This window comes from Lycorma delicatula, chromosome 5, assembly GCF_047948215.1.
Source record: "Lycorma delicatula isolate Av1 chromosome 5, ASM4794821v1, whole genome shotgun sequence".
NCBI classification, from domain to species: domain Eukaryota; kingdom Metazoa; phylum Arthropoda; class Insecta; order Hemiptera; family Fulgoridae; genus Lycorma; species Lycorma delicatula.
Window position 1 is genome coordinate 181,565,772 of NC_134459.1, and position 12,282 is coordinate 181,578,053.

A 12,282-nucleotide genomic window follows, 5' to 3' on the forward strand; every position below is an offset into this window, starting at 1 on the left:
TGTGAAAAAAGTTTCACATGTTTAGCATACGATAAGCTCCATCTTCTTACGATTCCAGCAACATTTTGGTCATCCCTTGCCGTAAGGGTTGGTCATAGAGGACTAAAGACCACTCTAAACCGATTCGATACTGCGCCTATTAATGTAAAAATGATGTTTTTGGTCTTCGCAACCCCATTTTTTCCAACTCCTGGGCCGATCGTTGGCGATATCAAAAATCGTTACTTACTTAAGGCCCTTATTTTAGGCCCTTATTCAAAGAATAGTAGGAACTTTAAACGATTCGATATTTTATTTAATAAGAAAGTTATAGCGATATTTTTTTTTCAAAAAAGCCACCCCGCATTGACCGATTTTGCTCATTAACGAGCTCGACCGAGATTTTAAGACGTTATATTTTACGTATCAATTTGAAATTGATTTGCACAAAATTTCGGAAGTTATCGTATCCACAAGAAAGCGAGTGATATAAATAAAAATATATATATATAAATGGATACATAAATTTTTGAACTGACGGTGGTTTTCGGTCTTCGCGTTTCACATGTGAAACGCGAAGATATGGAAGTCGAATTATGGTACCCGTTACAATAGGTAGCTTTCTTATGAAATCTACCTTTCTTTTCCAGTTTAGCCTCCGGTAACTACCGTTTAGATAATTCTTCAGAGGATGATATGTATGAGGGTGAATGAAGTGTAGTCTTGTACAGTCTCAGTTCGACCGTTCCTGATATGTGTGATTAATTGAAACCCGACCGCCAAAGAACACCGGTATCCACGATCTAGTATTAAATTCCGTGTAAAAATAACCGGCTTTACTGGACTTGAAAGCTGTAACTCTCGACTTTCCAAATCAGCTGATTTGGGAAGACGCGTTAACCGCTAGACCGAACCGGTGGGTTTTATGAAATCTACATAAAAGAGTTAATTTTAACGTCTTTTAATTAATTAATTTTAATTTACGACAATTTTTAACTAATTGATTCATCAAAATTTGATAATAATTAAGGAAGTTCTACCTATATCTATACACAAAATTGCTCTTCTTATTATTGCTATTGTAAATATTACAATTTATTTATTTTCTGTTACTTTTTAATCCTTTAATGTTTAAATTTCAAGTAATTGTTATTTGATATATTATTACACATGATATACTTATTTATTACAGATTTGATTTTATAGAAATGAACGATCACAAATATAAAAATCTATTGACTTCAGATCGGGGAAGCCGTAATCCATTTGAAACTAGAGAGTTATAAAAAGTTCTATAAATTTTTTTATTGTATTTTGTGCAACATCCTCATACAGAAGGTGAAAATAGCAATCTTCTTTCTTCTTTATTCTAAAACGTATGTTTACTAGTTCTTTACCTATTTCTGGCTTGTGCATTAGCTTTCTTTAATTGAATATAACTGCTTCTCAACATGCTCGCAATGTATTATTCTTTTCCTCTTATTTCTTCAATGATTCTTCTCTGAAAGCAGTCCTTTCTCAAAGTAGGTCCAATTTTTTTAACAATATATATATATATATATACACACACACAAAGGTAAGACAATTATTATCCGCAATTTAGTTGTATTTTTGTTTATGTTGGTAGTACTATCGTGTTGCGTAGATAAGGCATGCGTGGTTTAATTGTTGTCATGTCTGTGCAGGTTTGATGCTGCTAGGTTAGTTCCATTATAGCTGCCCTGCCGTTAACCATGGCTGCTCCGCTTTCTGTTTGCACCAAAGAAGAGCGACGTTCAGCGATCCGTTTTTTGTGGTCGGAAAGTGTATCAGGGTCCGAAATTCATCGAAGACTTTCGGTACAGTACGGGAACAGTGTGTTGCCGCAACGGAGTGTCTAACGATGGAAAACATTTTGAAAAATTTTGAAAATTTTGAAAAATTCAAAAATAGTCGCATAAGTGTTACGTACGACGAAGGATCCGGACGACCGTTTACCCCACAAATGAGGAAAAGATTGAGCGTGGACGTGACGTGGTTTTCTTAGACAGACGAGTAACTATCGATGAAGTGGCACATCGTCTGCAAGTTAGTCGTTGTTCTGCCTACGAAATAATCCACAACAGACTTGGGTTTCATAAAGTCTGTGCAAGATGGGTCCCAAAACAACTCGGTCGCATAAACAAACGCGCTTGGATATCTGCCAAAATATTTGGATCGCTATGGTAACGAACGGGACCATCTTCTTAGACAGAATCATCACCGGTGACGAAACACGGATCCATCGTTACAAGCCGGAGAGTAAACGGTAGAGTATGGAATGGAAACATCAAAATACGCCCTGCAAAAAAAAAGTTCAAGACCCAACCGTTCTCAGGAAAATTGATGCTTACGGTTTTTTGGGACTCATAAGGCCCAGCACTGGAACATTATGAGAGGAAAGGGGCACAACAATAAACAGTGCGCGTTACGGTGAGATGCTTATTGCCGAGCTGAAGCCTGCGATTGGAAGCAAACGCCGAGGACTGCTGTCGAAAGTCGAGTTGTTGTACGACAATGCCCGTCCACATACTGCTGCCCGCACTGCTGAAACGCTCCAGAAACTCAACTTTGAAGTACCGGCTCGTCCTCCGTATAGTCCTGTTCTTTCCCCTTCTGACTACCACTTGTTTGGTGCACTCAGAGACATTAAGGGACCGTCGATTTACTTCAGACGCAACAGTGAAAGAAGCGGTTCATTCTTGGCTCGCAGCTCAACGGAAAACCTTCTTTTATAAGGGCATCTGGAAGCTTGTGCAACGATGGACCAAGTGCCTTGAAATGCAAGGGGACTATGTTGAAAAATGACGTACATTTAAGTTTCCTATTTGTATTGCAATAAAATTTATAACTACATTGCGGATAATAATTTACTTACCCTCGTATATATATATATATATATATATATATATATATATAATATAGTGTTTGATTTTAATGACCCCAGGCGATTTTCTCGTAAACTAGGCACAATATAAAAAATTACCTAAAGAAAAAGATTGACGGGGTACACCTGGTGGTGACCTTGATCTTGTTTCAAGGTTAACACGACTTTTTTCAAACGGAATGACCTATTTTTGACCCCACCAATTGTAACGAGCAGAAACTTTAACTTGGACATTTTTTTGAAGATCACTGACTACCATCAGAGATAGTGTTATACGGGTAATAGTGTTATACGGAGATAGTGATATACGAATTACACGTTTTTGAAGGTCATATAATATTCCTGGAATATTTGTATTCCAGGACATTTATCTCGCAAATAATGGGGAAGAGCATAAAAATGATTGTCATTCGTATAACCCTATCTCTGATGGTTAGCCGTATGACCTTCAAAAAAGATTCGGGGTCGTATCTGACATATGCCGATGTAAAAAAATTGTATTATTTTTTTTTTGGTGGGGTCAAAAATAGATCATTCCATCTGAAAAAAATTGTGGTAACCTTGAAATAAGGGTAAAAGTTCAAGTTCAAGGTAAAATCCAAGGTCGCAATGAGGTTCCCCCCTCCAACCTGAGTAACTTTTGTTAAGGTATTTTTTTTGCATAGTGCGTATTTTACGAGGAAATCACCTGGGGCGATTAAAATGAAATCCTCTGTATATATAATAAAGCGTATTTGTGACATGAAAGATATTGTGGTACTCCACCGACAGTTACCTCTTTTGTTTCTTCATTTTCCATACTTGTTATTGTTTCTTACATCTGCATAACACTTTTACTTATCTTCGACTTTCCCAGTCGGTTTTCAGTCTTTTGTATTACACAGACTTAGATTTTTTTTAATAAATGATTTTATTTTTTTATAAAATGTGAAATAAAAAAACAGAATAGAAACCGATTTTGGTCAAGAACGAACTCCAGGGCCCTTTTTCTGTTGTTTTTTTTCAAATGAGTGTAGCCGTAAAAATCTTTATGATAAGGATATCATTTAAACACTGAATATATTCTAGGTTATAAAATATAAAGATTGACAACGATTTGTAAAAATGAGTCAAATTATCTCTATAAAAATATTGCTAAGAGAAACATACGTTGTATTACAAACAGCTTCAAAATATAAAAAAAAAAATATTCGACTTTTTATAAAAGTATAAGTTACACTATGTGCGTCAAACGTATAATATTTTTTAAACAATACAGTATATTAACTTTTACTTTATTTGGCATTATCTTCAAAAAATCTAATCATTGTGAACCGTATAGATTCTGGTTACTGTATAATGCTAAGGAGCAGACCATACTGTTTTGTGGTGGTACGGTACACCACACGCTCTAGTGTATAGAAGAGATTACGTTTAGATATCTCCTAGGTGATTGATTGCTCTAAATGATACGACTCAATTCACTAACCACCTCACTTTAACCAGTGGCATAATAGAATAATACTCTTCTGCTATCAGCCATAGATGGGTATCATACGTATAATAGATAGTTATATACAGTTAAAACACACACACATACACACACATATATATATATATATATATATATATATGAGTGTGTGTATATATATATATATATATATATATATATATATATATATATACACACACACACAACTTAAATGTTTGCTAAATGCAAATCCATTAAAACCGCTCGGCTGTATAAAGCTATTCGAATTGCTTTTAGAAACTTGATACTATTTACTTGTAGTAATTTAAATACACACAGCCTACAATTTAAATTCAGTGACCATGTATTTAACTAAACATTTTATTTCAATAATTTCAGGTGCGAAATAATTTATATATTATTTTGCAAAAGTAATTTTGTCGCTTTTATTGTAGCACAGCTTATACCCAAAATCTAATAAAGAAATGAACTGAAGTTCTGGGCTTAAAAATAATAACAAATCAGAATTTGTATTCACTGATGAGAGTCCAATAGTAATATGTTGAGAGATATTTGTTTCAAATAAGAAAATATTACGAATATGTATGATTATACCGTATTTTATAGAATTACCGTAAAATATTTTATATAAAATACGTTTAAAATACATCTATTCATATTTTCTTTTATAATGCACAATCAATGTTTATAATTAAAATAAGATTTTGTAATATATTTACCGTATAATCTTAAACCTCATACGCGGATGGACATTGTTTAGGATATGAAAAACGCCACGTCTGACCGGAATTCAAACCTGAACCTTCTTTTTCTTATTTCCCGATGTATCCAAGATCATAAAAGACTGATACGCTACCACTTAGCCATGGAGTTTTTTTTTTTATATTTAAGTTAAAATATAAAAATCATAATTATATATAATGGGTTCGCTATATCAAAATTCACGTGATAATTGTCGCTAACTCACTCTGTTCACCAACGGGATTGATTATTGATTGAGCATCATAATTCTGTGAGAAAGTAAACCTGATTAGTTCTTTTTGTATCTCGGTTACTTTACATGTATCTCTATGTTAAAGACTGGGTAGGTAGGGCAAAGAAATAGACTAATACACCTATTCTATAGCGAAATAAAAGATAAATATCATCCTGTAATAACTTTTTTACAAAGAAAATTGTTATCGATTGTTGTACTTTATATATAAATTTTAAACAACCAAATTCCAGATTTTCATTAATGTTTTTTATGTGTAAAAATATTTATTTTATTACTAAAAAAGCCGATAATGAATTGTTTATCTTTACCAGTTACTGCAATCAAGTTGTGGAATTAGTTTTTTAACAACACTTTCTGGCTAATTCAGTCATTTTAAAATCTACTTGCATGTTTATGGTAAAATTCATTTTTATTAAAAAACAATAACCAAAGTATATTTTTACATTTTTATGTAAAAATTTTATTTATAATTTTATGATACGCACTTAAATCACGGAGTTCTTTAGAACTTCGTCTGTAAGAGGTGACGAAGTCAACGGACTACGTTTACAGTTCTAAACATGACCTAACCTAACAGTGAAATGAAAATGACAGTGATAACCTAACTGAAATGTTAACAGTAAAATGAAAAAAAAAATGAAAACATTTTTTTCAGTTCTATTTTTTTTTTTTTTTTTTCAGTTGTTGCTAACGATTTATTTATATTATTTTAAAGCTGTTACTGTTTGTCGTATTCTTGATTTACATTTGCCTATATCGCTTATTTTGTCGACCTTCAATTTATGTCTATTTAATTTTTCATTGTTCCGTTTATCTTTCTGTATTCATAAGAATTTTTTTTTTTTTTTTGACTTTAGTCATTTGACTGATTTGATGCAGCTCTCCAAGATTCCCTATCTAGTGCTAGTCGTTTCATTTCAGTATACCCTCTACATCCTACATCCCTATCAATTTGTTTTACATATTCCAAACGTGGCCTGTCTACACAATTTTTTCCTTCTACCTGTCCTTCCAATATCAAAGCCACTATTCCAGGATGCCTTAGTAAGTGGCCTATAAGTGGGTCTCTTCTTTTAACTATATTTTTCCAAATGCTTCTTTCTTCATCTATTTGTCGCAATACCTCTTCGTTTGTCACTTTATCCACCCATCTGATTTTTAACATTCTCCTATAGCACCGCATTTCAAAAGCTTCTAATCTTTTCTTCTCAGATACGCCGATCGTCCAAGTTTCACTTCCATATAAAGCGACGCTCCAAACATACACTTTCAAAAATCTTTTCCTGAAATTTAAATTAATTTTTGACGTAAACAAATTATATTTCTTACTGAAGGCTCGTTTAGCTTGTGCTATTCGGTATTTTATATCGCTCCTGCTTCGTCCATCTTTAATAATTCTACTTCCCAAATAACAAAATTCTTCTACCTCCATAATCTTTTCTCCTCCTATTTTCACATTCAATGGTCCATCTTTGTTATTTCTACTGCATTTCATTACTTTTATTTTGTTCTTGTTTATTTTCATGCGATAGTTCTTGCGTAGGACTTCATCTATGCCGTTCATTGTTTCTTCTAAATTCTTTTTACTCTCTGCTAGAATTACTATATCATCAGCAAATCGTAGCATCTTTATCTTTTCACCTTGTACTGTTACTCCGAATCTAAATTGTTCTTTAACATCATTAACCGCTAGTTCCATGTAAAGATTAAAAAGTAACGCAGATAGGGAACATCCTTGTCGGACTCCCTTTCTTATTACGGCTTCTTTCTTATGTTCTTCAATTGTTACTGTTGCTGTTTGGTTCCTGTACATGTTAGCAATTGTTCTTCTATCTCTGTATTTGAACCCTAATTTTTTTAAAATTCTGAACATTATATTCCAGTCTACGTTATCGAATGCCTTTTCTAGGTCTATAAACGCCAAGTATGTTGGTTTGTTTTTCTTTAATCTTCATTCTACTATTAATCTGCTCAGTTCTATTAGATTTGTAATAAAAAATACTTCGAATTTTGTTAGACAACCTTTTTTTCCATTTAATGAAGTGCGGGATTCGGGACTCCAATATGTCATTTCAATCATTTTTTTAATGTACCTTTATGAATCGCGCAGCTAGATAACAGTATTTATAGTACTAGGTAGCGTACAAAAACTTGATAATGTACTTGAAATAATAAAATTTAAAAGAAAGTATACTACAGCTTGTTTTAATACTAAATGCTGTTATGTAAATGGAAGTACTGAAGATGAAACAATTTTTTTAATTCCCATCATTTGTTTTTAAAAAAAAATTAAAATATTAGTTTACAAGAGATTATACTAGTTTTATTAAAAAATGAATAAATAACACAGAAATAAATTCGATTTGTAAAATGGAATTTAACGATAAAAATCGAGGGTTACACTTACAAAGTAATAAGTGCAATATTATATCACAGATCTTCGATTCGTGAAGGTCATTATACTAGTTTTATTAAAAGAAAGGAAAAATATGGTATGGCTAACAACAAAAAAATTGGCCGTGAAATTCCAAAAAATGCATATTTACTCTAGAAAGCAAGCAATAAATTTTAATAATAAACCATAGGATAACAATCAGTAATTCATAAAAAAAAATAAAAGATTATTCTAACAAAACGCAGTGATATCCAATAAAATTACAATGAAATTGTAAACCGTACGGAAAGAGTCTCGCAGATATCATTTCTTCCGCTCAAAAAACAAACTTTTTTTTCGATATCAGAAAAGGAAAGACACTAGATTTCTATTATATAAAACTGTTATTAATTTAGAATTTTCTTTAAAAAAAATACAAGTAATAGACATTAGATAGACAATAATAGATAAAAAAAGTGTTTAAGTGTTCCATATAATAAGCAAAGAATAGAAAAAACGTATTACCGGTCCGATTTCATTTATATGTAATACATATCGCATTTATAAAAATAATACAATTCTTATGATTATTCGTGGTTTAATAAATGAAATCGGGCCAATAATAATTTGGTAACAATTTTTTCTATTTTTGCTTAGTATACGGAACTCTGAAATATTGTTTATTATCTATTATTGTATATCTATTTTCTATTACATATATTTAACATTTATATTTTTTTTAAACAAAATTGTAAATTATTATCTGATTTTGATAATAGAAACGTAGTATCTTACCTTTTATGATATCAGTATCGTTTTGTTAAAAACAGTTTTATTTATACTACAGAAATTTTTGTTTTTTGACAAAAGAAATGATATCTACTCGACTCTTACCGTACGGTTTACAATTTCATTTTAATTTTTTGTGGATATCACTGCATTTTGGTGGATTATTCTTTTATTTTGTTATAAATTGCTGATTGTTTTCTTATGGATTTATTATTAAAATTTATAGCCTTTCTAGAACAAACAAATATACATTTTTTTTTAATTTCTCTACATTTTTTTTTGTCGATAGTCATAAATATCATTCACTCCCTACCATATTTTTCCTTTCTTTTAATAAAACTAGTATAATGACATTTACGAATCGAAGATACCTGATGTAATATTGCAGTTATTATTATGTAAATGTAACACTCGATTTTTATCGTATCCGTGGACATACTTTATATATTATTATTATTATTATTATTATTATTATTATTATTAAATGAACTTTTTTTATTTACCCATCGTTAATTCAAATAGTTCTAATTTTGGAATTTTAATTTTACCGTTCGAATTTATATCTGTTTTATGTAATGAATCTTTGTTGCCACATTTGCAATGCTTTCCTACTGTTCGTGTTTTTTTTTTGTGTTTTATTAGCAGCTATAATCTCTTGTAAATTAATTATTTTTTTTAATGAAGTAATGGGAATTGAAAAATTGTTCACTTCAGTACATACATTGACGTAAGAGCATTTACTATTAAAACAAGCTGCAGTATGTTTTCTTTTAAATTTTGTTATTTCAAGTACATTATCAACTTTTTGTATGCTACCTAGTATTATCAACTACTGCTACCTAGCGGCGCGATTCGTAAACTCATCTTTTTGAGGAAAAGTGACTTATTTGAGTCCCGCGGTTCATCACATGAAATAAAAAAACGTTGTCTAACAAAATTCGAGTATTTTTTGAAAGTATTCTTTATTAAAATCTAACTGAACTGAAATACAATGTTTTCGCGCTTATTTTAAAATTTTTTTTATACTATTATATTTCACTTAGGTTAGGTCATGTTTAGAACCTTCGTTGACTTCCTCGTTCCGTCCAGTTCTACGGACTCTTACCGGCGAAGTTTTAACGAACTTCTCGATTGTCTATTACCATAAACAACTGAAGTAGGATGGGCAAAAAAAATTTATTGCGGTTTGAAAGCTTATTGAAGTAGAAAATATAGCTGTAATAATCTCCCATTGACTGCTTTTCTGAAGCAAAATGTAGCTAAAAAAAAATTACAAGTCATTTTTTGGGGAAGGGGTGAATAGAATAAAATGTTTTCATAATTTGTGATCTTGATAAAATCCTTCAAATTTTGTAAGTCTTTGCTGAAGTGTCCCGATTTAAAAAAAAAAATTAATATATTCTTTTCCCCCAAAGTTAGCACCTGTCTTCCAAGTATGAAGAAAATCGGTCAGCGAGGTACAGAGTTATAAGACCAAATACAGGCCGACATACATACGCAGAAATGTCCTTCTGACAAATTTTTTTTTCGAATTTGGAGGAATGGAAAAAACTTTTTTCGCAGATTATTTTCAATTTATTTAAATCTATTGTATTTGTTAAAAACATTTTTTTAAATATCTCCTAAAGGTAAAATCATATTTTTTAGATTTTTTTATTAATTTTTTATTATTTTCAACATAATTGTGTTAACGACTGGGTAAATTTGTAAAAAAAGAAAATATTGCTAGAGCATTAAAAGCTTTTTTCAAAGTTACGCGATTTTTATGATTCGGGTGGAGGAAAATTTATTGAAAGGTGAAGTTTATTAAACTAATAAAGACGAAATTAATGAAGTGAAATTTATAGACCAATGTCTAGCTCAGCAGACCCAATATCTTAAAACTGCCACATCTCATCGCCTCTGTTTTCTATCACTTTTATTACTCATTTATTTTACGCTTGGCTTAACACAGTGTTTTCCTAATTTTTATCTGTTTTCCTTAGCAATTTTTTTTATCACATTATAATGATCTAACCCAACCAATTTCTATCTTTTTTTTTTATCGTAATACGTATTTCGACTAGTATCAACATCCTCGAGGTTTTTTAAAAATTCAATTTATTTTTCTTTTTGAATGGATTCTGAATGGTTGTGTATTAATACTAGAGGGAAACGGCGAAAATTTTGAAATTTACAGAAATGTTCTTTTTATGTTTTTTTAAATTTCTTTTAAGCTTTATTATTTTGAACGTTTACTGAAATTTATTCATAACGATTATATTTTCAAGGAAAAGTTTCTCCAAGTTTAGTTTTATTCAATCTTTTTTCTACTATTTTTAAATGCAATCTAACGTTAAGACTAAATCGCAAACAAAACAATTTCCTTAACTCCACTGAAAAAAAATAAACGTTACAACTTTGTCACAGATTTTTTTTCCGTTTATGTCGATTAAGCTAATTGTTATTTAATTTACAGAAACAAATATATATAAATTAGAAAGTTTGTCTTGTTTTCAACAGCAACAGACGAGAACCAACCCCATCCAGCTGCCACGCTTCCATCGCGAAACTCTGCAGTCTCTTCCGAGGCGGAAGATGGGCAACCGAACGAAATTTAAATCCGGTGCATTGTAATCACCGTTCCGCTCCGGTACCGGCCCGGCTCCCAAATACCTCGGCTTCTTCGCATTCTTCACATTGCTGCCCAAACTTTCACCACTAAATCAATTTCCCAATACGGTGGTGGCCTCGTAAGAGGCTGTTTAAAAAAAAAAAACAACCAGCGCAAATTACATAAATCAATTCATTGAAAATAAATGCCGTTATGTCTGACACATTTTTATGTTACAAACGAAAACCCAGACTTTAAAATTATCGAAAAAATTTCTATAGCTCTAATTTTATTATTTAGTTAATCTTTTTTTCTTTAAATAAGTGTGGATGAGGAAGATAGCAATAATTATTCGTTAATTATAATTTTTTCTAAGCAGGCTAACACAAATTATTATAAACATAAACACGTTGTTGAAATTTTTTATTATTTCACATCGGATAAGTTTTAGATTGACGAATTAACAATACGATGCAAAAATGTAAAAATATTTTTGTAAAGTAAAATCTGATATAATTAAAAGATATAAAATATGAACGACAGAAATCATTTTTGTCATAAATCGACTCCATGTGAATTAAAAAAATAAATCGTGAATTTATTGTATATTGTAAAAGTTTCATTAGGATATTAATCACATCTCACTGTTAGGATGAGTATGTTGAATAATAAAGTAAAGGTACGTTTAAACTGCTTTCACATCGTGACAAGGGAAGACAAACTTTGTTTGACTTTAGGCGTAGGAGCTAATGCGAGTAAAAGTCGGTACTAAAGTTAGGTAAATATTAAACTTAAACCTATCCTTTGTAAAGAAATTTAGTACCGGAATAAGATACTAAACTTGGTTACAAGGCGTCAAATCGCTCTATTATTGAAGAAAAAAAAGTATAGTTTTAACACAATTTGTATAAGTTAACTTTTTATTATATATTCCTTTATCATTTTTGATCTCATTATTATTTATAAATGAATTTTCTGGATTCCTAATATATAAAAAATGTCTATTATTCATTACGTTTGTCGTCGATTCACAACACTGAGAAAAATTGTGCTCCTCATTGGACCTCAAAACTTTTTATTGATTTCGTTAATCTGACAATTTTTCTTAGAATGAATTTCAAAATCTCGTTTAAAATAATAAAACCATGAGAGAATCATTTTTCAAACGATTAAC